The sequence below is a fragment of the Protopterus annectens genome, chromosome 16.part0 (assembly GCF_019279795.1).
Source record: "Protopterus annectens isolate FY-2018-M chromosome 16.part0, PAN1.0, whole genome shotgun sequence".
Classification (NCBI taxonomy): domain Eukaryota; kingdom Metazoa; phylum Chordata; order Ceratodontiformes; family Protopteridae; genus Protopterus; species Protopterus annectens.
In genome coordinates, this window is record NC_056750.1 from 503,571,026 (window position 1) to 503,598,909 (window position 27,884).

The 27,884-nt window shown below is 42.0% G+C and overlaps 1 protein-coding gene across 8 annotated transcripts in view; it reads right to left on the bottom strand.

Annotated features, from left to right (window-relative positions):
• The window catches only part of RIPOR1 (RHO family interacting cell polarization regulator 1), a 2,621,322-nt gene that overhangs the window by 1,691,909 nt on the left and 901,529 nt on the right, over positions 1-27,884 (bottom strand). Inside the window, exon 1 of one of the 8 annotated variants that reach the window (XM_044058664.1) lies at positions 323-393. The exons of the other annotated variants lie outside the window; for them this stretch is intronic. The gene's annotated coding sequence lies outside the window, so the exon portion shown is untranslated. Of the gene's footprint in view, positions 1-322; positions 394-27,884 lie in introns of those variants that run through there. 8 annotated transcript variants of the gene reach the window in all.

Here is a 27,884-nt window from a genome sequence, read left to right on the forward strand (position 1 = left end):
TTATATGCCCTGCTAATTATCCCTTTTAACATAATGTACAGTTGTGGAGGTATGCTTATAACAGCAAATGTTCTAATGGGTGTGAAGGGGGACAGGGGGAGGAAGACTGTGAAGTCAGTCATTCAGACTTGTTAGACTCTCCTTTATTCTGGTGGGGGTCCCCTTTCTTTTTGAACCCGCCCAGCTATTACTTTTTAAAAGTCTGCTTACCAGCAAGCTTGTTGTGTCTTCTTATTTTGCCTTTTTGTTAAAAAGTTGCAGACATGCACTAAACCCACTGACAAACTTGGAAGAAGAAAGGTTGAAAAATCTGTAAAATTACCTGAACTGGCTATCCTCTGTCATACTTTTTAAGGGCATCTGCAGCAGATGGTCCAAAAATGCCTCTCAAGTCTAAGAGAAAATTCAAAATTTTCACTTTAAAATTTTCAGGAAGAATGTGGGTAAGCAACCAAGCAAACCTTGTAACAGTTTTACAGCAGCCCTAGAAGTGTCATCGGTTGAATCATAAGCAGAGAGTAGATAGCCACTTAAGACACAGAAGCAATACAATTACACAAAGATCCTTTATCACTTGATGGAATGATGCCACAATGTTCTTCATATTCCCAAAAGAGGCAAGCAGCTTAAATATATATATATATATATATATATATATATAATCTCGATAACAGAGAATTCCAAAAATAAGTACTGCAAAAGAATACATTTTTTTCACAAATCTATTGAATTTTTCCCATCCTTCTCAAGAGGAGAGGGACTGGCATTAGCAAGATGCTTTGCAGCAGCAGGGTTTACCAGACAAATCACTGCTAGGTCTGATCTGAGGATAGAATATAAAACACACAAGTCTGTGGAATTTTATACAAACCATCTGCATACAGGAGGTAATACACCCCCCCCAGTGCTGGAAGAACAGGAGGAACTAGAGTAGGTTCAAGGAAATTCCAGCTACCGCAAATCATAAAATCTCTTAAGAGACAGTTGAACATTATATTCTCACTGCATCTGATTAATCTGGAAATTATTTCAAAAAAAGAAAATCCTTCCAAGGGACTGTCAGAAGCCACACTTTCCTCAAAATTAGAAACCCAGTGAAAAACAGAAATCTCCCTTCACAATTGTTTTGCGGTTCAAAATCTTGAACCTCCTGTGGAAATGAAGAATCATCTTTTCTTTTGCCAGAAACAACAGAACTGGAAGGGTCAAGAGCTTGAACCAAACCCTGAGCTAAACCAACAAATCACTCATGTCCAAAGTAACTGATAAAGACATATGTCTATGACCTTTTAACTTCTTTTTCACATGAATTTCTGAAGTAGTAGACCTATTTTTGAGAGGCATTTCAGTCTGGCTAGACAGAGAATTATTCCCTGCTCCTTCTTCCATGATCAAGAGTGATTCTCCTTTGCCTGCCAAGGGCAACAACCTCAAAGGATGTGTACAACTCCTGATCCATGGTGGCTTTAGGGATTACACTAGAGGGAGACAAGGAAAATGAATGGTTTGAGAAACCAGAAACGACCAGTTGTTAAGTATTAAAAAAGCAAGTTTTTCCACCAAAACACAGTGAAAAGCACTTTAAACACTTAACACAGCCCCAAAATTAAAATACCACAACTTTTATAAAGAAAAAGTAGATTTAAATTAGTTTTAACAACTTTTTTCCACAAGTAAAAGGTAATATTCCTGTTTAAAAGTTACTAAAAGTCACATGACAATCTACAAAAACTACTTTCCCCCCAGCTTAAATGTAGTCATTTCACAAAAAAAGTTCTTTCTGTCTGAAAATTAAAAAAAATAGAAGATCCCCCCTCCCCTGAAGGGAACTTGTATGTCCATCAATGGAACAGTGTTAGCTGACCATCTATCCTTGAAAGCCTGCAAGAGGAGCACTCTTTGGAAGCAGGAAAGCTCTGAAGGGCTTGATTCCAAACCACTCTTTCTTCATTCAGATCTGCTTGTGCCAATTAATGGTTTGGGTGCACTGAAGGTATCCCTAAACTTTTAAAGCTGGCCAGCTGTTACATTGTTAGCAGGACATAACCCATATAGCTAAGGCTTCTGCCGCATTGATTAATATAATAAACATCCACTGTTGTCTAGGACGAAACAGAGTTACCAAGATTATTTTTGGAAAGTCCTTTTGTATCTTTAAAAGAACTCTGGTTATCTGGGGAAACAGTGGGAAGGCTTACAGAAACATTCCTGATGGGAAGGAAAAGGCATCTGTCTTTCAGGCCTTTCTGCAAGGAGTCCTAGAGCAGAATGTCTTTAGCAGTCTATTGTGACTAGAGGCAAACTTATCTATTTGGGGAGTTTCCCACAGGTGGATAATGTCCTGGAATGTGCCTTGGCGCAAAGTCTGAGGCAAGACTGAAGAGAAATGTGGGGTGGGCACTGCTAAACAAGTATTTAGAAGTAATTGGTCTACCCTCCAGAAAAGCTCCTTCCTGAAAAAGTTCAGCAAAGTGATACAGGGTTTGGTGTGGGGACAAACAGATTTGAGAAACCAATGGCTTTCTCTTGTGGAACCTGGTTAGGGGAATCAGGAGAACATTGGAGATAATGAATCCCAAAAGCCTAAGGTACTCCCTGCTGTAGGTGGAGGCTGTTCAGAAAACTGAAGATACTACTCTTAGTAAAAGGTTATGTTTTCCTCAGAAAAAAGCCATCATTTGGAAACCGTCTAGCAGGCAACCCAGAAATGTTATAAATACAACAAAAAACAGTACCCAAAAGAACTAAAAACACTTTATTAAACCCAGAAATGTTACTCTGTGGGAATGAACGAGATTTGCCTAGACTAAGGTGAAAAACCTAGGTCTTAAAATATATTTTTTGACAAAGAGATTCTTTACCCGTTTGAATAGATACTGCAACACTAAGGTAGTTGTCCAAAGTCCAAAGTAGACAAAATGTGAAGGCCTAGTAGCCTGCAAAAAACAATTGCTTGTGGTAGAAATTAATACCACTGGTGCTGTACATAGACCAAAGGGAATAGAGGAGAACTGAAAATGTGAAGCAGAAACAGAAAACCTTAAAAAAAAGCATCTGAAACTTCAGTGAATAGGAATATGGTAATATGCATCTTTTTAAAGTTAATGAGAAACTCAGAAGGAGAAATCAAAAAGGAAAAGTGACCGCATCATAAGCATTTTGAACTCTGGAATTATTCTTAAATCTTCAAATCAGAGTAAATCCAAAACAGACTTTCAGAGGTACCTTCTTTTTGGGGGCACAATAACTCTTCAACAGAATCCCTTTCCTTCTTCAATTTTGGGTTCAGATATGGGAAATCATGGGATGAAGTATGTTTGATTTGGAGGGTGAGGAGTAATTTTTAGGTTTGCAAGGAAGGAATCCCACTGCCATCTGTACCCTTGCTGAAAGATTTCCAATACCAAATAATCTGTTGTAACCTGTTAACAGACAGGGAGATGCACAGAAATATCCTCTGAAAGATTCAGACAATTGGCAAGGTGGGGAGGGGATGAGGGGGAGAGTGAGACATAGTCAGTCGTTTTTATCTTGCATTCAGACTGGGCCCGAGATCCCCCTACTTTTTTAAATTTTCAGCTGTCCTGCCATTGCTTTTTAAATTATTGCTTTCCAGACTTATGCAGGCCTAGTTGAAATGGTTTTCTACAAAATCACTTCGGGCTGGAGAAAAAATTACTGTCATATTTCAGGTACATGGAGCTGAAAAATTTGCTTTACCCTTAGAGCCAATTCCCATTTTACCAAACCATTTAAGAACATCAGCAGATTAAATGTCAAACAGTGCATCGTTACCAAGGGGAATATTAAGAATTTCAAGTTTGTCATGCTCAGGCAAATTCAGAGATTTTAGCCATACATACCTGTGCATCACTGATCTGGTTGCTGCAGCTGTAAATACGTCTGTGAACTAAGGAACTGATGAAAGCATAAGGAGAACTGAGAACATAATATCTGAACAAGGTAGATCTGCAATTACCTTTTTCTGGTTAGCAAATCATGCCCACAAGATTTGAACATGTGCGTTTGACAATTAACAAGTCTAATGGCTGGGATGAAATTTTGTAAACATTTTTCGTGCACCTGTCAAAGGCTCTACCACCCTTGTCAGAGGGTCCAGAATTAGATACAATAAGATGTTTAAAACCAGAGCTTTTTTTCAATGAAACAGCAAATGGGTCAGCTACAGGACTGCAGAAAAGAAACATGATATTAAGGTGCACTGTAAAGTTTTTGACTTCCTAGGAACAGGTGTTTGATTCTCAGGAGTAGCAATGGAAGCATTAAATGTATCCTGTAATGCCCAAATGACAGCAGGAACTGCAAATGGTTTAAACAATTCTACCTGTAGAAGATTATACCACTTTTTCTTGCAAGACATTTCCTTTAACTCATGCTGAAATAATTTCTTCATTTTCTCTACAGCGTCAGCAAAAGAGATTTCTTACACAGGAGGAAATAAAGAAATATTTTCTTAAGATTATGATTCAAAATTTTCAGGTGAAGACATTTTGAGAAACAATATAACCCAATTTTCTCAACATCAGACTCAGAAGGGACTTCCAAGACAGCTGCACACTGATCAACAGGTTGATCTGAGCTCTCCCAGTGTGAAAACTGAATAAACAGCCAATGCAACATGTCAGTTTGGTTAAGATTGTGTCACTGTTTAGTAATTACACTGCCTAGATGTAAGCACAGTCTAAATTTGGAGAATGTGAAAGAAAATCAACTACAATAGGAGAACAGAAAACATTGGCAGGGAAGAATCCTGCAGATGTTCAAGTTTCAGCTTTGGTACAAGATATGACTTCCAGTAATTTACAGAAAAAAAAATCTTATACTCTCAGAGGTACATGTATTTAAAATAAACACTGACAGAAGACAATCTCATAGAACAAAAGGCTGGAAAATGCATAAGAAGCTTTAAGTAGGTATTCAGATGATATGTCAAGACTTGAAAAAAAATCGGGTTGAAATGAAAAAAAGGTTGGCTGAGCATGATGCTTATCAAGAAGAGCCATTTCAAACAGTCAAAGAAGAAGACAGAGTGCACATAGAAAAAATTTTTCTGCTATACCAGAGAAACTGGAATGGAAACACTGTATTAATTTTATGAAAGTACAAATAAGCAACTGGTCGAGAGTTACCCTGCAGGAATTATTAACTGAAAGGACTTGTGTATGCTATAAACCTGGTCATAAGAAGCAATAAAGATCTATATTGGTAAAAATGCAATCATACCAGCAAATAGAAGCTCCTGACAAAACTGTGGCAGATAAGAAAAGTGTTAAAAATCAGAAACAGAGTGTTTGCAGAAAATGATTACTCACTGAACTCCATATAGGAAAAAAGAATGTTTATTCCAGCAATCAGAGAACGTCGAGAGGCAGGGGTGAGATTCAAGCTGCTGTTTCCAACTGTCTTCAGCATATTTTTCCTGGCAGATCAAATGCATTTGTTATGCAGTCCAAGCTAAAGAGGAAAAAAAGTTTATCCAACAAAAAGAGAGCAGGCAAGCAAAGGAGGGGGTTCTGCTTCTCATTCTTCTAACAAAGCACAGACACAGCGACCTTGTCAGTGAAACATTTTCCATTGTTTATTTACTTCAGTTTGTTTGCTGGGGTAGAGTAAATCTGACTATTTACTGGCTCGGCTTGAGTTGCATACACTTGGAACAAAAATAAAGTGAGGTTAAAGTTATAACTAAATTACATAGTGAACTGATATAGCACAACACAATGGTGGAAATTGAAAAGGGTAATTATGAGGTGGAGTTCAGGGAAGAGTTAAGACAGGCACTGGGTGGCAGTGAAGAGTTACCGAATAGCTGGGTAACTACAGCAGAGCTAGTAAGAGAGATGGCTAGAAAGGTGCTTGGTGTGACATTTGGAAAGAGGAATGAGGACAAGGAGACCTGGTGGTGGAATGAAGAAGTACAGGAGAATATACAGAGAAAGAGGTTGGCGAAGAAGACGTGGGATTGTCAGAGAGATGAAGAAAGTAGACGAGTATAAGGAGATGAGGTGCATGGCAAAGAGAGAGGTGGTGAAGGCTAAGGATAAGGCGTATGAAGAGTTGTATGAAAGGTTGGACACTAAGGAGGGAGAAAAGGACCTGTACCGATTGGCTAGACAGAGGGACCAAGCTAGTAAAGATGTGCAGCAGGTAAGGGTGATAAAGGATAATGAGGGAAATGTACTCAAGCAAGGAGAGTGTGTTGAGCAAATGGAAAGAGTACTTTGAGGGGCTGATGAATGAAGAGAATGAGAGGGAGAGAAGGTTGGATGATGTGCGGATAGTGAATCATGAAGTGCAATGGATTAGCAAGGAGGAAGTAAGGACAGCTATGAAGAGGATGAAGAATGGAAAGGCTGTTGGTCCAGATGATATACCTGTGCTAGCATGGAGGTGTTTAGGTGAAATGGCAGTGGAGTTTTTAACTAGATTGTTTAATGAAATCTTGGAAAGTGAGAGGATGCCTGAGGAATGGAGAAAAAGTGTTTTGGTACTGATTTTTAAGAATAAGGGTGATGTGCAGAGCTGTAGTAACTACAGAGGGATTAAACTGATCAGTCACAGCATGAAGTTATGGGAAAGAGTAGTGGAAGCTAGATTAAGAAGGGAGGTGATGATTAGTGATCAGCAGTATGGTTTCATGCCAGGAAAGAGCACTACAGATGCGACATTTGCTCTGAGAGTGTTGATGGAGAAGTACAGAGAAGGTCAGAAGGAGTTGCATTGTGTCTATGTGGACTTAGAGAAAGCATATGGCAGGGTGCTTAGAGAGGAGTTGTGGTATTGTATGAGGAAGTCGGGAGTGTCAGAAAAGTATGTAAGAGTGGTACAGGATATGTACGAGGGTAGTGTGACAGCGGTGAGGTCTGCGGGGGGAGTGACGGATGCATTTAAGGTGGAGGTGGGATTACATCAAGGATCAGCTCTGAGCTCTTACTTATTTGCAATGGTGATGGACAGGTTGACAGACGAGATCAGACAGGAGTCCCCGTGGACTATGATGTTTGCAGATGACATTGTGATCTACAGTGAGAGTAGGGAACAGATGGAGGAGACCCTGGAGAGGTGGAGATATGCTCTAGAGAGAAGAGGAATGAAGGTCAGCAGGACTATGACAGAATATGTGTGTGTGAATGAGAGGGAGGATAGAGGAATGGTGAAGATGCAGGGAGTAGAGGTTGCGAAGTTGGATGAGTTTAAATACTTGGGATCAACAGTTCAGAGTAATGGTGAGTGTGGAAGAGAGGTGAAGAAGAGAGTACAGGCAAGATGGAGTGGGTGGAGAGTGATTTGTGACAGACGAGTACCATTAAGAGTGAAAGGGAAGGTCTACAAGAGGGTAGTGAGTCCAGCTATGTCATACGAGTTGGAGACAGTGGCACTGACAAAAAGGCAGGAGTCAGAGCTTGATGTGCCAGAGTTGAAGATGTTAAGATTTGCACTGGGTGTGACAAGGATGGACAGGATTAGGAATAAGTATATTAGAGGGTCAGCCCAGGTTGGAAGGTTTGGAGACAAAGCCAGAGAGGCAAGATTACATTGGTTTAGACGTGCTGAGGACGGATGCAGAGTATATTGGGAAAAAGATACTAAGGATGAAGCTGCCAGGTAACAGGAAAAGAGGAAGGCATAAGATACGGTTTATGGATGTGGTGAGAGAGGACATGCAGGTGGTTGGTGTGACAGAGCAAGATGCAGAGGACAGGAAGAAATGGAAACAGGTGATCCGCTGTGGCAACCCCCAATGGGAGCAGCCGAAAGAAGAAGATTATATATATATATATATATATATATATATATATATATATATATATATACATATATATATATATACACACACACACACATATGTATATGTACATACATACACACACACACACACACATATATATATATATATATATATATATATATATGTGTGTGTGTGTATATATATATATATATATATATATATATATATATACATACACACACACACACACACACACACACACATACATTTATAAGAAAATTTTAAAAAGTAGTATAGTATCAGGAGTATATAATACATACTATACATGGAATAGGTTAGATAACTGTGGTGCAGCCAAAAGAATGAACATAATATATACACGTTAGGAGAGAAATTTTAGCAGTGAAGACAGAAGAAAGTATAGAATACTAACAGCTGCAATACAAGACCTACCAACAGGAGAACTAGATATTAAATACATAGTAGGGAATGGATAGGGTAGATGCAGGCAGTATGTACGAGTTTATGCTAGAGAGGTTAGGAGACTAAGTAGCTAAGGTTTTCTAGGGTGAATGTAATAGTGCAACTACGGGTGTTAGGTGACATGGCCTGTGTTCTGGTATGTGCACTTGTATTTTTCAGTCAAATAATATTTGAACTGAGGTCTGAACTGTCTGTGGTCTTGGATTTTAGAAAGATTAGTTGACAATGATTTCCAGAATTTAGTGGCAAGAACCGAGAAGCTGTGGCCTGTGGAATGAAATTTAATGGATAGGGTTATGACAGTAGAACCATTACTGGATTAGTTTCTTAGGCTGCAGTGTGGCTTGGACGTAGTCAGTCTCATATTGGGGGGGTCTTGGCATAGGGTAGAGAATGAAGCAAAGGAGGAGGTTCGGCTCTGCCATGAATGGGTAGCCAATTTGCCATTTCCGAGGTGTTGCAGTGACGTTCATGCTGAGAGGAGCTAGGGATGATACAGCAAACTTTATTAGAAAGAAATTATAAGGTGGTAGTGGTTTTGGGGTCTACATTATGTTGTTGAAAGGGCTGTCCATCAAACGCCCTTTCATCGACACGTAAACATGGAAGTGCCAAAACTCTGAACAGCCACTTAAGCAAATTTTTTCCCAGGGGAAAAAAATTGCTTCACCGTCGTCGGGAATTTGCCCATTCCTCCACTGTAGTGTGATCTCGGAGTTGGTATATTTAGTTAGTGGGGTGGGGGCACAGCTCCTCACATCAGGGGGTGTGGGGGAAAAGCCCCCCAATTAATAGGGTCCGACAGTTTGTTGTTGGCCAAGCAATTTTTTTCCCCTGGACTTAAGTCCTGGAAGGACTTAATCTTATAGGGTGAGCCCAGTTTTCTGTTAACAGCTTTAACTGTAGTATTAATATGTGTATCAAAGTTGATTGTGATCTATTGTTACTCCGAACAGCATGGTGGATGGATCAGGTGTAATTGTAGTACCATTGCTGGATTTGACAGTCAGATATATTGGAGGGGACTTCTGTGTAGGAGTAAAAACAAGTAATTTGTTTTTTTGGTGTTTAGTAGGAGGCAACGTTGCAAAAAACATTTTTCAACCGAGTTAAATACTATCTGGGTGATAGCTTGAAGCTCAGCAGATGAGGTGGCAGAACACACTAGTGTGGAATCATCTGCATATTGTATGCAAGTAGATTGTGGAACATTTAGCTGTAGGTCATTGATAAAGATAGAGAAGAGGAGAGGTCCCAGGATGGAGCCTTGTGTGACCCCAAGACTAATGGAAAGGGCAGTAGAAAGGTTATTGTCCCAGAGAACAGCTTGCTGTCTGCTTTCTAGGTAGGACTTAAACCACTGTAATGTCTTTGTGTTGAGTGAGTCTTGTTCTAGAATTTGTAGTAGTAATTGATAGCTCACCATATCAAAGGCTTTTGATAGATCTATAAACAGAGCAGTAGAGAGCCTATTATTGTTACGATGCCTGTTGATGCAATCAGTGAAGGATAGTAGGGCAGTAGTAGTATTGTGGTATGGCCTAAAACCATGTTGACAGTCTGCTAGAATGTTATATTGGAGGAGGTGATCAAGTAGCTGGTGGTGTATACATTTTTCCATTATTTTGGCTAGAGGGGAGAGCAGGGGCTATAGGGCGATAGATATTTCAGTTGAATTACCACCCTTATGAAGAGGAATTATATGTGAAATTTTCCAGAGAGATGGGATGAACCCTTCAGTAATGGTTCTATTGATTAGTATGGAAATAGGACAGGAGAGAACTTTAGCTGCAATTTGCAGGTATTCCGCTGGTAAAAGATCAGCGGATGGGGTACATGGTTTAGTTTAGTATGACACAAGCATTTTACAAGAGGGTCTAACACAGACAAATGACTGGTTCCAGACCCATGGACTAAAACTCAATGCCAAGAAATGCATTACAGTGCCTTCTGGGAAAACTGACACCCAGGCTAATTACTCCATCGATAAGACACCCCTAAGAGATGACCTGGTAGTCAGGGATCTGGGAGCAAATATAGACAGTAATCTGGCCTTTGATCAACATGTGGCGAACGTATTAAGAAAAAACATTTTATGTCGCCCAACTTATAAGTAAAGGCATTGCATCTAGGTCCAAGGAATTCATACTGCCACTTTATTCAGCCCTCATCAAACTCATCACAAAGTTTCCTTACAAGGAGAATCTAGGGTATAAACATACTGTCCTGCAAGTCTACTTAAAGATCTATGTCTATACTCTTGTCTCCTACATTTTACTGAGAAATGGTCTATGCCTGACATACAAGGCATCCTTGGATCCAGATCTAATGGACCTTTTGCACATCTGCAAAAAGAACAGCATCAGAACCACTAAATCCAAGGATTTAAATTTTACTTGCGACATAAATAATACATGTTGGTGAGATAGATCTGTGTCCCAGAGGATCCCCTTGCTCTGGAACAGGCTCCCCATCCATATGAAGCAGAGTCCATCCCTGACTCTATTTAACCGCAACCTTGACCAATAGATGGGAAATTGGAAATTCATCTCGGGTCTGGGTCCCGTGTCTATGATGGACAGAGACAGAAGGTAATGCCCAAACTAACATGACCTGTAGAAACTTCCTAACATACTCCCCCCCCCCCCTAATAATACATGGAGACACATTTGGGTTGGACTACACAGCTAGGCTTATAAAGGCCTTGGTGGTCATTAGGCTAGTGTATACTTATGCACCTATAACTACAGTTATTATGTTTTTGTGTTTTAGTATTGTTATTCAATTCCAAATTCATAGCTGCTAATAGCAGCTCATCTCTAAGAGTTGTATACAAAAATGAATTTCCCCTCAAATAACAGCAGAGAATTGTAAATAGATTTAATTTTTGACATCTTACTTTATAGCTGTAATCTTTAATACCAGTTATTTTCTTAGTATATTTTGTATACAGATTTGAATTGTAATAATTGTCCCTTATTATCTGATATGTTTTCTCTACAAGTCCGACATGTATGGATTTCATTTATAAACCCAGACCCAGTTGTCTCATTGCTTTCATAATTAGTGTAGATACATACTACATACATTGTAAATTATCAATTTGATGTAATTATGCTCAAATCTTTATATTATTGTGCATCTCATTTTGAAATAATATGGATTGTCATATTATACTCTTGCCAAACTAAAAAAAAAAAAAATAACTTTGCACTAGTTTGAAAAGGAAGTTATGTACTTATCATAATGTTCCATCTGTGTTGTCCATTTTCATTCTTCCTTAAAGTATGGGCTCGGATCCGATTCTGCCATTACTCCAGCTCGTGGAGCCCAACAAACTCTCAAGTTCCTTTCCTACCCACAATGCACCATGCCTAATTTCCCTCAGATCCTATTTACAGCTACAGAGAGAGAGAGAGAGAGACAAGAGAGAGACACCAAAATAACTGCCATAACTGGAGTTCAACACAAGGGATATATGGTGTCCTTGGTATCCTTAAAGGTCTCATTCCTCCAAAAGTCGTTTGACAGGACAAGAGGGGGATGCAGGGCAGGGAGTTGAGGAAGAATGAAAATGAACAACACAGATGGGACATTATGGTAAGTATAAAATTTCTTTATATAATGTTGTCAATTTTCATTCATTCCTTAACATACAGGACAGAGTCCCCAGCTACCTAAACTCCTGGGTGGACTCCAAGGAAGATGTTCCTAAGTGCAACTGAACCAAACGCTATTCTACCCCTCGAGACCAGATCTCATTTGTAATGAATGACAAAGGTACAAGGATATGACCACGTAGCAACTGCACAAATATCATCTATGGATACTCTAGACTGGAATATGGTGGGAGTAGCCACAGATCTACAGAAATGAGCCTTTAATGGTTTTGAAAGGGGGAGATTCATTTGTGTGGACAAAAGAGATGCAATATGTCAACAATCTGGCTATATTTACCTTTGTAACTGATTCACCCATCTTGTGATGAGCAAAGGAAAGAAAGAGCTGGTCTGACTTTCTAATTTGTTTTGTTCATTGTGGATAGAAACGTAATTGCCTATGAATATCCAGTAAGTACAGTATACATTATCCTCTATTTGTAAAGTTTGGGAAGAATACTGGCAGGTTAATGGTTTGATTCTGATACCACCTTAGGTAGGAAGAAAACACTGGTACATAAAGTGAAGCTATCCTTGTGGAAAATCAAATATGGGGGCTTAAAAAATAATGCTTGAAGCTATGAAATTCTTCTAGCAGATGTAACTGTCACTAAAAAGATAGTCCTCCAGGTAATGAATTTTAAATAACATTTAGCTGCAGGTTCAAAGGGAGACTGTGCCAAGGCTTCTAGTACCAAATTTAAATCCCATGGTGGTAAAGGATCTTTATAAGGAGGTCTAAGTAGAAGAGTACCTTTCAAAAATGTTATGCATATTTTGGAGGAACTTAGGGAAGAATTCTGAAATCCAACATGGAAATTCAAAATGGCTGCGAGTTGGAGTTTAATAGTCGATGAAGCAGCACCCTCATTAAATAAACTTGTTAAAAATTCAAGAACAGAATGTATCTGGGTTGAGAATGGGTTCTACCAGATTCTGCTCTGCCCAATAAACTAATTTTCATCCATTTACTTTTGTAAAGTTTTCTTGTAGAGGGCTTATGGGAAGATAACAGAATGGAAAGTACAGGTGAAGAGAACATAGGTTGCCTGGCTATTAGTGGAATTGGAGGGACCATGAAGTTAGTTTGAGGTTTGAGATGTCCAGGTGAAACATGTTTGTTGGGTGGGACAAAGTCTAGAGCTGGATCCAAAATCCAAGGTGTGTACCAATGATGAGGCCAAAGGAAGGAGAACCAAATTTGTCAAGGCCAGTAAGGGGCAAAGAGGATGAATTTGCTCTTTAACCTGGCTGCTTTTTGAAAGAATTTGGGAATTAAAGGGAGTCAGGGAATAAGCATACAGAAGACCGAGGGGCCAACTGTGGAGAAGAGCATCTCTCGGTGACTCCCCCGATGAGGTGACTAGGGCAAAGAAGTAACTGTACTTGTTGTTTAAGGGAGATGCAAAGAGATCACAGCAAGGCTGACCCCACTGACGGAAAATCATGTCCATCATTTTGTTGTTGAGAAACCACTTGTGAGGTAGCAAAATGGAGCTGCTCAGTTTATCTGCTATCACCTTGGACTTCCCTGGAATATGCACTGCAGTTAGAAAGCGGTTGGAGTAAATTGCCCATTGTCACACCCTCAGGGTTTCTCAACACAGGGGTTAAGATTTGGTTCCCCCTTGTTTGTTGAGGCACCAAACCACTGGCATCTTGTCTGTATGGATTACAACTGTTCCAAGAGGGAGAGAGTCTTGGAATGCTTGCAACGCCAAAAGCACCACTCTCATTTCCAAAACACTGGCATGCAAGTTAGCCTCTTTGTGGGACCAAATGCCCTGGACTCTCTTTCCCAGAAAATGCCCTACCCCTACCCAATCTGGGAAGCTTCCATGGTCACTATAACCTTGGGCTTGGATGACCTTGCAACAGTTGTTGTGACTGCATCCACCAGGAGAGGTACTGTTTGCATACCAGAGTTATGCCTCTCTTTGTCAAGATGGGTTGAGAGAGAATTGACCACTGTGTTTGTAGCATCCTTTGCAGAATTCTCATGTGATATCTTGCTAAAGAAACTAACATTATTGCCGCTGACATTGATCCAAGGGCAAGCAGGATCAACCAGGCTGAAATTCTGGTGCAAACTATTTTCTTGACCTATTTCTTATCATCTATACTCTCAAAAGGGGAAGAGATGCTACCATAGATACTGTGCTGAACATTGTTCCTATGAATTCCAATGTCAAAGTTAGTTGTAGCCGACAGTTATTCCAAGATTTGAACAAGTCTGCAATACTTTGTCTCATGCTTGTACCAGCTGATACCTGGTCGGGGCAGTAATGAGCTAGTCGTCCAGATACGGAATCACTCAGAATCCTTGCAATCTCAGGTGAGCTGCTACTACTGCCATGCACTTGGTGAATACCCTGGGAGCTGTGGTGAGACCACAGGGCAGTGCTCTGAACTGGTAATGACTGGCTCCCAGGCAGGAGCGCAAGCACCTTCTGTTCATTTTTATGTGATAGAATTCATGGTGAAGGTCTATCGAGCACATCCCATCATCCTTGCTCATAAAAAGCAGAATAGACTGAACCATGACCATCCAGAACTTGCTGTGTTGAACCAATTTGCTCAACACACTGAGATCTAAAATCAGTCCCCTTTCCCCTGTTTGCTTTGGCACTAAAAAGAATCTTGAGTAAGTTCCGGATTCTATTTGGTCTGCAGGGACCTCTTGGATGACTCTCTTTTTTTCTAGCAGCTTTTGTATTTCCACTGCTGCTGCTTCCCTCTGATTGGGTGGAACATTGGGGATTTTCCTGGGTAAAGGGGGTGAAAGGGAAAAAGGAATAATCTAACCTCTGGAAATGATTCTCTGCAACCAAGTATCCTTTATTAAGTTTAGCCAGACTTCCTGGTACAGAGATAATCGACCCCCCGATTGCCTCCACATTAAAGCAATTGTGCCTCCACTCAGGAACACTGAAAGGGTCTGTTGGAAAATGCATCTCTAGACCCTGAGTTTTGCAGGCCTCCCATGCCGTGGGGGCATCTTCTGCCATTATCACTCCTCCTCCTTCCTACCTCTGGGGGAACTACCTCCACATGTGTCCTGGAAAAGACCATGAGACTTCCTGAACCACATCTTTGTACCTCCCCATCGGTTCCTGGAAAAGGTCTGTTGGGGGTTGAAAAATGTATGCCCACTGCAGATAGGTTCTTTCTGTCCTTCTCACACCTGGACAGTATAGGGCCAAATACAGAACAGCCAAAAGGAGCACTGATGAAATATGACTTGAAGGGCTGTAAAAAAAAATCACACAGGTGCATCCATGCCCCCTGATGGAAATGCCTGAACCCACAGCCCTTGAGGCACCTTCTGCAGCATGCGAGATGAGCCTAATGGAAGAATTTGCAATAGCTTGAAGGGTAGCCACCTGTGAGGCCACAGAAGTTTCAGCCTTTGCAGTAGTGGCCCCTGAAAGGGGATTTGAAAGTTCTTTAATCAAGTCCCTTTGCAATCTCGTGAAGTGTCCCAAGTAGAGCAGAGAGCAAATGTCGCTGATTCTCTATTAGGATGATGGACAGTTCTTTCTTTGCAGCTGCTGCCATGACCATTGCATCAACAGGTACTCCCTTACTCCAGTGTTCTCTTCCCACCGGTGGAGCCAGAAATCTGTCTGGTCTCTTGGGGATCAGCTCAATCATATCACGTTCTTTCCATACCTGCTTAGACACCATATCAATGAGGTCGCCAGCAGGCAGAATGAACCAGGAGGTAGACAGACCAGTCCTGAAAGCTTCCAGAAATACGGACTCCTCAGGAGTTGGGTTTTGGGCAGACCAACCACTCTTCTGTTTAAGGATCTCAAAGATATTTCCAAATGAGACATCATCAGGCGGTGATCTAGAAGACCCTTCTCCCTCATCAAAGTCAGTATCCTCAGTGATGGACTACTGGGGAGAGTCCAAGTGCTTCCTCTTGCATGTCTTCTTCCTAGGGACTTCTTTGGTGGGATAACCCGGAGAAGTATCTGAAAAGATGACAATACCCGGCAGAGTGATCTGGAAGCTTTGGGTTGGCTGTCCCCAAGAAGCAGAATGCTGAGGATCATGGTACAAAGTCAGCTGAGATGTTGAGGATGGATCTGAGGAGGAAGGACCGGCTTGACCTGCTGCAGCAGAGAAAACCCTCTTCACAACCTTAGAGGCAGGCTGCTCTGGACAGAAGGAAGCCAACGGAGCCGATAAAGTGAGTTTCTGGTGTGCCATCTCCCTCTGCTCTGAGAGCTGTCCAACGCAGAAGCTCCAAGGGGAAGAGATGGCTCCAAAAAACTTGGAGTTGATTGTATCCCCTCAGATCTGACCTGGAAGCTTCGGCTCAGACACCCATCAGGATCTGAAGATGTCAGGGCCGGTGCACTCAAATTAAAAGTCAGATCTGAAGACAAAGCTGTCTTTAGATCAGACACAGAAGCCTGGAATGTTCGGATCAGAGGATTCTAACACCACAGGTTGGGTCAGAGGAGGCGTTGTTGTCAATGGAGTAGTGGATGGACGGTGTGCTTGACCCAAGGTGGTAAGAACCCTGAAGACTCCCCTCTGAAATTGCTCCTGGAATAAGCTCATCACCCTTTCCACATCTGTCTCCGTGAGATTTCTGGAGGAATGAGAGGACATCACTGAAAGAGACTTCAGTGCCGCTCCAGAAAGGGGTATGGCACCCTGGATGGTACTGGATCTATGGTGGAAGAATATTGAGTATGAGGCAATGGCTTAGGATCAGAGGACTTCTGATCTGTATTGTGTTTTGTCAGATTGGAGGAAGGACTTGCCAGATATCTGATTGGATAAGGATGATCAGATCCCAGGAGATGTCAGATCTGAGTTTGATTTGTTTTTCTTTGGTTCTGAAGAATTTGAAGCCATGGAATATAAAGATCTGTACAATCCTGAAGGGTCCTTGGATTTTGCCTTGGAAAACTGAACTCCAGTGATGGCCTGGGAAAAAGGAGTTGGCAATAAACTTTTTAATATTAATTTGTTTCTTCTTTGGGTAAGAGCTCTGGGGTTGAACCCACTGTAAATGTCACATCCCTGGTGTAGGTGCTCAGCTCCTAAACAGCACACACACAGAGTGGGCATCAGTAAATTCCATCTTGTGCCCACATGTTCCACATTTTCCAAGCCTTTTCAGCCATAACTACAGGTGAAACTCTAAACAACCAGATAACAGCAAAAGAACCAAGATATCTACTCAGACAGTAACACACTAAATACTGCCATTAGGAAAAGGAAAGGTTAGAGAAAAAGGCTAGCAGCTTTTTTTTTTCTTTTTAAAATAGAAAGATATAACACCCTTAACGGAAAGGGATATGCAGGGGTGGAAAGGCCAAGCAACAATGGTAGAAAGAATACACTCGCAAGTGTATAAGGGAAAATAAAGATGAAGAACAGCAGCAAAAACTTGACAGAAAGTACACAGTATCAAACAGAGAAGGACTTACAAACGGATAGTGATTAAAGATAAAGTTTTAAAGAAATAACACATCTTAATATGATAGCTCAAGAAAAGTAGTCAGTCACATCTGGTCTCGAAAGCGGCAAATGAGATCTGAGGGAAGTTAGGCATGATGCACTGAGGGGAGGAAAAGAGCATGAGAGTTTGCTGGTCTCCATGAGCTGGGAGTAATGGCAGTCGGATCCAAGCCCATATGTTGAGGAATGAATGAAAACTGTCATCAAATCTAAATCTAGCACTGGTTTTCATTGTAGAATTTCTAACTTTGCCAGGTTAAGTACCAATAGCCTCAGTCATTCACATTTGTAATTATGAATCGTAGCTTGCAGTCAATCTGCATACTTATTCATTCAGATTTTATTACTTAATGGAATAGCTCAAAATACTATACTGAATAGCTGAGGTCTGAGTACCGATCCCCATGATACTCCCTCTGTCAAACAAGTTTTGAAATATCGCCTTGTATTGCGACTGTCTGAGTTCTGTCAATTATTCCATTATCCAATTTACTAAGTAGGGATTAGATTTGTATTTGGCTAAAATTCTGTATATATTCTTGCGAGGCAGAGTACGAAATGCCTTACTCAAGTGATCCACAGTTAAAGTTACTAGATCATAGAAAGTACAGTTTTGTACCTACCATAAATGTAGATGTCCGAACAGGATAGCATCTGCAGTCATAACAAATGGGTTGTCCTGTCGCCAGGCAGCCCTTCGGTCGGCTGGATTCCAAAGTCTGGGTCCGGCTTCGGCTGATGTCGCACTTCACCCGACGTCATCTCTGCTGGTCTTCGGGTATAAAGGCATCAGCCGCCATTTTCCTCAGTGTTTCTTGCCCCAGATGCCAGTTGCCCTCTTGGAAAGCTAAATTTTGGATAAATGCCAATGTTTCCAAAAAAGTAGAAGGCAAACATAAAAAATAAGCATGTATGTACATATATACAAACAAATACACCATAAGAGACTCCCCCCTAGCTAGCTATTAGGAGGGTAAATACCCTAGGAGTACCACAGAGGGGAAGGAGGGTGGGTAATCCTGACTGCAGATGCTATCCTGTTCGGACATCTACATTTATGGTAGGTACAAAACTGTACTATGTCCTTCAAGGATGCATCTGCAGTCATAACAAATGGGTAGAATACCATAGCCAAACTAGGGGTGGAGGAAGAAAAAGTTATGGTGTAGTTAGGATCCCTTGCAGTACAGCAGTGGCAAACCCTGCTCGGGATCTAGAGTATAGAGGTAGATTATAATGCTTGGCAAATGTATGCACGGAGGTCCAAGTAGCCGCCTCAATAATGTCCTTGGTTGCCACTCCTCGTACGAAAGCTGTGGTAGTGGCTGTTGCCCTTGTAGAATGAGGTCTTATGTTCTGTGGAATTGGTTTTCCATGGTAGGAGTAACAGAATCTTATGCAATTTCCTATCCATTTAGAGATTGTCTGTTTGGAAATTGCTTTTCCTTCCCTTCCTGTTGCATAGGCTACTAAAAGCTGGTCAGTTTTTCTGTTACCTTTGGTTCTGTCCAGGTAGTAGCGTAACTGTCTATGTACATCCAAGGTATGCAGCAGTCTTTCCCCCCTGTTCTGTGGGTTGGGAAAGAAGGTAGGTAGGTGGATTGCCTGGTTTAAAGACACTCTGGATACCACCTTAGGCATAAATGTAGGATTAGTTCTCATGGACACCCTATCTTGATGGAAGATTAGGAAGGGTTGTACTGCCATTAAGGCCTGTAGTTCCGAAACCCTCCTTGCTGAAGTAATTGCCAGTAGGAAAGCAGTTTTCCATGATAGGTGTTGAAGATCTGCTGTTGCTGCTGGTTCAAATGGAGGGAGTGTTAATTTTTCTAGCACAAAGTTCAAGTCCCATGCTGGTAATGGTGGTTTCCTAGGAAGTTTTACATTCTTGATCCCTCTGAGGAACTGCCTGAGTAGAGGATGCGAAAAGACAGGTGGATCAAAGCTGTACTCTGCTGAAATAGCTGATGCATGTATCTTGATGGAGGAATAGGACAGGCCTGTATGTAGAAGCTCTGCCAAGTACTCCAGGATGTTAGCAATATCTATGTTCGACACATCTTTTCCTCTTTCAGCACTCCAGATGACAAACCTTTTCCATTTTCCTGCATAGTTCCTTCTTGTTGAAGGTCTGCGTGCTTCAAGGATAATGTCTTTAACCCTTTGGGATAGGTCTGGGTTAGATGCTGCTATGTGATGTTCCAGGCAGTCAGTTGCAAGGTTTTTAGGTTTGGGTGCATGATGTTGTAGTTGTTCTGAGTTAACATCAAAGGCATCAGGGGTATTGACCACATTCTCCCCCGAGACATGCTCCTCAGCAATGGATACCAGTGTTGTCTTGGCCAATTCGGAGCTATCAGGATTATCCTTGGCCATTCCTCTCTGATTTTCAGTAGTACCTTGTGTATCAAAGGAAGAGGTGGAAATGCATATGCTGTCAGGCCTTTCCAACTGAAGGATAGAGAGTCCACCTTCCATGCAAGTGGGTGGTATGTCCTTGTGCAGAATTTTTTCAGCTGGTGATTGAGTGGGGATGTGAATAGGTCTATTTGTGGCATTCCCCATTTCTTTGTGATGGCCTTGAAGATGTCCGGGTGTAGCATCCATTCGTGAGCATCAGAGGTGGTTCTGCTTAACATGTTTGCTAGGGTGTTTTCTTTTCCCGGCACAAATATTGCCTGTAACTGGATGTTGTAGCTCAGAGCCATATTCCAAAGGTCCAGAGTCATTCTGCATAGTGGGTATGAATGAGTGCCTCCCTGTTTGTTGATGTACCACATGACTGTGGTGTTGTCTGTCCTTATCATTAAATGGCCTTCTTTGAGGAATGGTCTGAATTTCTGGATTGCTAGTTTTACTGCTAGCATTTCTTTTTGATTTATGTGCAGGTGCAGCTGGTCTTGAGTCTACAATCCTTGTATGCATTTGTCCAACATGTGCAACCCCCAGCCTAGGTCTGAGGCGTCTGTTGTGATGGTGTGGCTTGCTTGAAAGTTGTGGAAGGGTAAGCCTGGGTTTGACTGGCATGCTTGAGCCCACCATAGGAACTCCTGTTTCAGGCATGGGATTAGTGGGATTTCGGTTTCTAAGCTGTGCCTGTGTTGAGACCATAAATTCTTTAGGTACCACTGTAGCTTTCTCATATGCAGTCTGGCATGTGGGACCAAGATTATGCATGATGCCATGAAGCCCAAGGCCTGCAGTACTTTTCTTGCTGTTAGTTTGTTCTGCTTTGTTAATGCCAAGAAGTAAAGAGGAGTTGTTTTGTTTTTCTGCCGTTAGGAATGCCATTTGTTTTACTGTGTCCAATTCCGCACCCAAGAATGTTCTTGTTTGGGATGGTATCAGTCTTGACTTTTGTAAATTGACTGTGTATCCCAGGGCTTGTAGTAAGCAAATGACTCTTTGTAAATCTGTTGTCAGCTTGCTTTTGTTGTCCGCTTGTAACAGGCAGTCGTCCAGGTATGGATAAATTTGGATTCCCTGTAGCCTGCAGTGAGCGATTACTGATGCCAGGCATTTTGTGAATACTCTGGGCAGTAGATAAGCCAAAGGGCAATGCTGAGAATTGATAATGCTCTGATCCTGCAAGAAATCTGAGGTATCTTCTGCAATTTGGTCGTATGGGGACGTGCAGGTATGCCTCCTTGAGATCTAGAGTTACCAGCCAACACTCCTTGCCCAGCATGGGAAGAAGTTGCTGTAGGGTCAGCATTTTGAATTTTGGGACAATGATGTATGTGTTTAAGACGGACAGGTCGAGAATAGGTCTCCAACTTTTCTCTTTCCTTGGTACTAGGAAGAGTCTGGAGTAGAATCCTTTGCCCTGTTCTGTTATAGGTACTCTTTCCACAGCTCTCATCTTTGTTAATTCCGCTATCTGCTTTAGAGCTTCTGTTTTTGATTTGGAGGTAGGTTTGGCATTCCTCTTTTACTGGTAAGGTGTGGAAGTGGAACCTGTAGCCTTGGTCTATGGTTTGCAAAATCCACTTGTCTTTTGTGATATAGTGCCAATTTTTGAAAATATGGCTAACTTTCCGCCTAAAGGTGCTGCTATTTGCTCCCTGGTAGGCGGTGTCAGAGCCAAGTCACTGTGATTGTCCTGTTGTAGTGGCAGTGGTTGTGTCTGTGCCTCGGTTATTGCCTTGCCACTGTCGTCCTCTGTAGGCACCTCCTCTGGATTGATTTCTGCCTCTAGAGCGTCTATTCCTGCCTCTTTGAGATTTTGAGGAGTCTGGAAAGGACCAATTTTTGGCAGGCCAGTTCCTGCTAAACCTTGGGGCTGAACCTGTAAGAAATCCTTAACTGTTTGTACAGATTTTGCCTTCTCTTCCATTTTCTTCATTACTTGCTGAGCAGGTGTACCAAATAGACTGGTCTTATCCATAGGAGCATCTAACAGCTTTGCTTTAACATGATCCGGCAAGACCTGTTCTTTCAACCATGCATGCCTTCTTATCACTGTGCCAGTCATGGCTGATCTAAATGAAGCCTCCAGTGCATCATAGCCACATTTTAAAGAATGGTTACTAACCTGTTGGAGGTTATTTACCATTTCTAAAACATATTTCTTATCTAAGGAGTCATCAGAGGACAGCTTCTTAGTTAACTGATCAAGCATAAACTCTTGGTATTGGATCATATGAAACTGACAGTTTAAAGCTCTAGCTGAGAGAGTAGCAGAGGTGTAAACTTTTTTCCCCCATCTCTCTAAGGACCTGGATTCCCTTTCAGAAGGAATAGGGTTTTTTGCTGAGGTCGAGGCTACTGCCTTAGGCCCCTGGGATATAGTCTCAGGATCTGCAAGTGGGGCCTTGTATAGGTGGTGATGAGTGTCTGGCACCCTGTAAAATCTATCTGGTTTGGCAGGGGCTGGAGGTAAAGTATCAGGAGCGGTGCAAACATCATTAAATGCATCATCCACAACAGGCAGTACTGGAGGTATAGCTAAGGGCCTATGTTGTGGTAAGTGCAGAAATGTCCTAAGCCTTTTTCTTGAATCTGAGAAATCTTGTCCCTGCCATTGGAATTGTTCTCTCATGGCATGTAAGGTTTCCCCAAGGAAAATTCCTCTGGTGGAGAGGCAGATGGAATGGATTCTTCAGCATCTGAATCTTCATAAGTAGAAAAAGGAGCCTCTGGCTGGTCTGTAAAGTCTGAGTCATCCGCAAAATCATCAGAGGACACTGGCTCGGGGGGCTCTGCCCTAGATCTCTTTTCTGGGGGCTGAGAGGCCCTGTCTGGGTGAGATTGGGATCCTCTAATTAAGGATATTAAATCCTCTGCCAGAGTAAGCATTTGTGAACTAGAAGTGGGCCTGTGTGAAGGGGGCTTAACAGGCACTGATAACAGTTTTGGCTGCTTTAGCCCTGGCAAAGGCCTTAATAGACATGGCTGCAGGAGGCCTAGCAGCACCACATGCTGGGGTAGAGACATCCAAAGGGATGGTGTCTGATAAATCACTAGGAACCACAGTAGTAGGCAAAACTTCTGAGGCCGATTCAACTAAGGTAGCAGGAGCCTCAGTAGTAGTCATGGATTCGGCTGAAGATTGACCGGCTTTCTCGGTTTCGGCTGAAACCGAGACACTTCATGCTTGCTTAACCGTGGTTTCGGCGAAACCGGACCGCGAGTGTCGGTCTTTTCTTTGCGTTTTTAACAATTTGGGTAGTCGGAGGATCCGACGGCATAATGTACGCAAAATCTGAGCCGAAAAACTGTTCAGCAAACTCCGACCGACGCCTAAGCGTTCATCGGTTGAAGGAAGCACAGGCCGAACAGGCTGCTACGTCGTGGTCTGGGCCTAAGCAAGGCAGGCAGTAAGAGTGGAAATCTTTATGAGGTATTTGTTTCCCACAAGTTAAACAGTTATTGACTTTTTCTGACATCGGCTGAGGCAAGAAAGAGTCCCCAACGGGTACTTAGCTTTTAGAAGTCTTGAAGTAGTATTCGGTAGTAGTAATCTCTGGATCTGACCGACCGGCACTTGCGAACAGCTTCTGCTTGAGCGCAGCGGCAAGAAAGACTGAGGAAAATGGCGTCAGCTGATGCCTTTATACCCGAAGACCAGCAGAGATGACGTCGGGTGAAGTGCGACATCAGCCGAAGCCGGACCCAGACTTTGGAATCCGGCCGACTGAAGGGCTGCCTGGCGACAGGACAACCCATTTGTTATGACTGCAGATGCATCCTTGAAGGACATCTCTATAAGATTAGTTACAGTGCATCTACCTTTGGTAAAACCATTGTGTTTACTAGGAGTAAATGGATGCATCTGGAGAGGTAAACGCCTGTAGAAAAAGTACATACTTTTGTGTGTTGCTTTAAAGGAGATGGGGGTTCTGAAAATGTATTTTTTTTATTTTCATTGAAGCAAATAGTCTTGAAACGTTTAACAGGCTCAAATGAAGATGAGAAGCAATTACATAACATGTCAGCCTGACAAACAGTGCGTGCCTTAAAGTCAGAAGCTGGAAATGTACATTCAAAAGAACGGTCATATACAATAAGTAGGAATAATAGCTTTCTATCATCATGTAAGGCAGAAAGACACTAAAATGACCAAAAAAGTGATGAGCCATGTAGTATACAAATACAAACAAATGACAAACCAAAGGAAAAAAAATCATCAGTGGTTCAGGTAAATCCACTTCACATCCAGCAGCCCTGTGCACACATCCAAAATGAGTCACAGGACAAAGAAGTACATAAACACAATTAGAGATGTATAAAGAACAGCTAGCCCTAGTATGAGAGTAGCAGGCCTTCTTCACTTCTTTGTTAAGAAAACAGGCCAGTTAGATAAAATCCAGCATTCAGAAATATTCAAAATCATTTCAAAACTTCAAGCATCAATGCTAAGTTTTACAACAAAAATAAAAAAGCTGGCCAGACTTAGTCACTGAAAGAACTCAGTATATGATGAGTGCTTCCATCCACTAACTAGACTTCAGTAGGAATGAGAAGGTATTTATCTTCCAGGCCTGTTTGCAAGCAATCCTGGAACATAATTGTTTTGACAGGAGGGAAATGGATGTATTTGAGGTGTTCCCCGCAGCTGGATTGATTCCTAGAAGACTATAAAGTGCAGTTTCCATTTAAGAGGGTCTAACCTGGTCCTGCTTAGCTTGTCTGCTGCAAATACTTTGTTTTGCCAGACTGTATGATGCCTGCAAATTGAAACCGCGTTGTTACCTCCCAGGCTATCACACTAAGTCTGCAAAGGGGGATAAGATTAGGTTCCCCAATTTATATACCACAAGACTGTGATATTGTCTGTAACAGCTTGCAGAGGTTCAGAAATGAGTCAAGGCTTTCAAAGCATTTATTAATGCCTTCACCTTCACGAGGGGGAGAGTTTGAACTGGTTGGAAATTAGACAACACGGATCTGTCGTTATGGTAAGTACATAACATTCGTATCCAGTGTTGTCTATTTTCATCCAACTCAACACATAGGACAGATTCTCAATCTGTTTTTACCTGGGTGGTATCAAGGAAGGACATTCCTGTAAATGGTGGAACATGGATCTGGAATGAGCATCCAATTTATAATGAGAAACAAAGGTGAGAACTATTGAGCAAGTTGCAGCAGGATATATAGCATCAATGGGAAGTATCTTCATAAAAGCTGTTGAAGTGGCAATTACACTTTGATTGCAGGGATAGGCCCTTTTATAGTGAATACAAATGAAAATCCATCTTGAAATAGTAACCTTATAAACTGCTATGCCCAATTTAGGTCTAGAAAAAGCAATGAACAACTGGTCAGATTTCCTACACTGTTTTGTTCTACAAGGATAAAACCTGAGTTGGCTATGAACATAGTACAGTTGTGTACACTTACCATAAATGTAGATGTTCAAGTGTATTCACTGTTGCAGTCATTACATTTGGGTAATCTGCTGGCAGGTTGCTCTCAGTCAGCCTGATTAATAAAGTCTTGGGTCCTGCATCAGTTGCTGTTGCTTCTTCCATGACGTCAGGTCGTCAGGGGTATAAAACATGCAGCCAATGCCATTACATCAGTTTTTCTTGCCCCAGATGTCAGGTGTCCTCTAAATGGGGAGCAACATATATATAAATAATTTAAAACACAAAAATATACCTCCAAACAAAAGCAGATACACCAAAAAGGCTTTTAAGTGTAATAAAAGAAAGTAGAGGCATAGTAAGAGAAAAAACAGGAGGGTGGAGGGAGGGTAACCAGGACTGCAACAGTGAATACACTCGAACATCTACATTTATGGTAAGTGTACACAACTGTATTATTTTCTTCGTGTTTCACTGTTGCAGTCATTTCATTTGGGTAGATTCCCAAAGCTATGGCTGGGAGGATGGATTTATACAGCATTAGGACCGGCTATATGACCCTGCAAAACTGCAGTGGCAAAGCCAGCTCTGGATTTAGAGAAAATTGGTAAATGATAATGCTTGGTGAAAGTATGAACTGAACTCCAGGTAGCAGCTTCTAGAATATCCCTGGTAGGAACACCTCTGACAAAGGCTGTAGAAGTAGATGCAGCCCTGGTGGAATGGGATCTGATCCCCTGGGGGATAGGTTTTCCATGGTGCTTATAGCAGAAATTAATACAATGGCTTATGGTTTGCTTTGAAATAGCCTTTCCCTCTGCCCCTGGAGCAAATGCTACCAGCAGTTGTTCAGATTTTCTTCGAGATTTAGTCCTGTCCAAGTAAAATCTAAGTTGTCTGTGTACATCCAATGAATGCAGAATCCGCTCCCCCCTTGTTCTGTGGATTGGGAAAGAAAGTTGGCAAATGAATGGACTGATTAAGAGCCACACTGGATACCACCTTGTCCATGAAGGATGGGTTGGTCCTGAGTGACACCCTGTCCGCATGAAAGATGATGAAAGGCTCCACTGCCATAAGGGCCTGTAGCCAAAGTAATTGCTAAAAGGAAGGCTGTTTTCCAGGAAAGAAATTTTAAGTCTGCAGTAGCAGCTGGCTCGAAAGGAGGGAGAGGAGTTTCTCCAATACAAAGTTAAGGTCCCAGGCAGGGGATGGAGCTCTCCTGGGTGGCGTCAAGTTTTTGGCCCCTCTGAGATACTGCTTTAGCAGAGGATGAGAGAAGGGGGGGGGGTTCTGTATTGTAATGAGCTGAAATGGCTGAGGCATGGATTTTTATGGAAGAAAAAGACAGGACCTTGTGAAACATCTCAGTTAAGTATTGCAAAATCTGAGGTAAATTGGGCACTCTGTGCTTATCAATTGAGATGGATTCCAGGCACAGAATCTTTTCCATTTGTCAGCATAAGATTTTCTAGTACTAGGTCTTCTTGCCTCCAAAATGACATCCAACACAGGTTTGCTGAGGGATGCTAAGGGGGAATTTAAGTGATTAGCCAAGCTACAAGATTCAATGTTTGGAGCTGAGGGTGCAGAATTTGGTTGTTCTGCTGAGACAGTAAGGAAGGTGTCAGAGGCAGGTGCCTTGGAGAAATTTGTGACAGGCTGCGTAGGAGTGGGTACCAGTGTTGGCGAGGCCAGTCTACAGCAAGCAAAATCATTTTTGGTTTGTCCTGTTTGACTTTTAGTAGAATTTTGGAGAGCAGAGGCAGAGGGGGAAAGGCATAGAGTGATTGGTTTTCCCAGCTGAAGGACAGAGCATCCACTTTCCAGGCTTTTTTGTGAGGAGTTCTGGTGCAAAATTTGTCCAACTGGTAGTTCTGGGGTGAGGCAAAAAGATCTATGTCTGGGCTCCCCCATTTGCATGTCAAAATGTTGAAAATCCGTGGTTCCAGTTTCCACTCGTGTGGGTCCATGAGATTTCTGCTTAGTTAGTCTGCCAAAATATTCAGCTTTCCTGGCAGGAATTGAACTTGTAGTTGTACTTGATAGCTCAAGGCCGTGTTCCACAATGCCATGGCTAGTCTGCAGAGGGGGTAGGAATGTGTACCCCCCCTGCTTGTTTATGTACCACATAACTGTGGTGTTGTCCGTCTTTACCATTAGTTGTGCTGGATGAAGGTAGTCCTTGAAGGCTGTCAGTGCATTCTGTACAGCTAGCATTTCTTTTTGATTGATATGAAAGTGCATTTGATTTGGGCTCCATTTGCCCTGAATATACTTCCCTGCCAGATGGGCCCCCCATGCATAGTCTGATGTGTCTGTAGTTAGGACTTGGGTGGCAGGGGATGGTGTGAATGGCAGTCCCTTGTTTTGGTGACAGGCCTCTGCCCACCATAGGACCTCTAGTTGCAGGCAAGGAATGATGGGAATCACTGTTTCAAGGCTGTGACAATGTTGACTCCATAAACTTTTTAAGTACCACTGATGTTGCCTCATATGCAGTCTTGCATATGGAATTAGAAGAATGCAGGAGGCCATAACCCCCAAGGCTTGCAGTATTTGTCTTGCAGATAGCAGGGTTTTTGTGGCCACCTGTTTGAAGTAAGTCACCAAATGAATTTGCTTTTCTGGAGTAAAGAAAGACATCTGGGCAGTTGTATTCACCCAGGAATGTAATTTTTTGAGAGGGTACCAGTT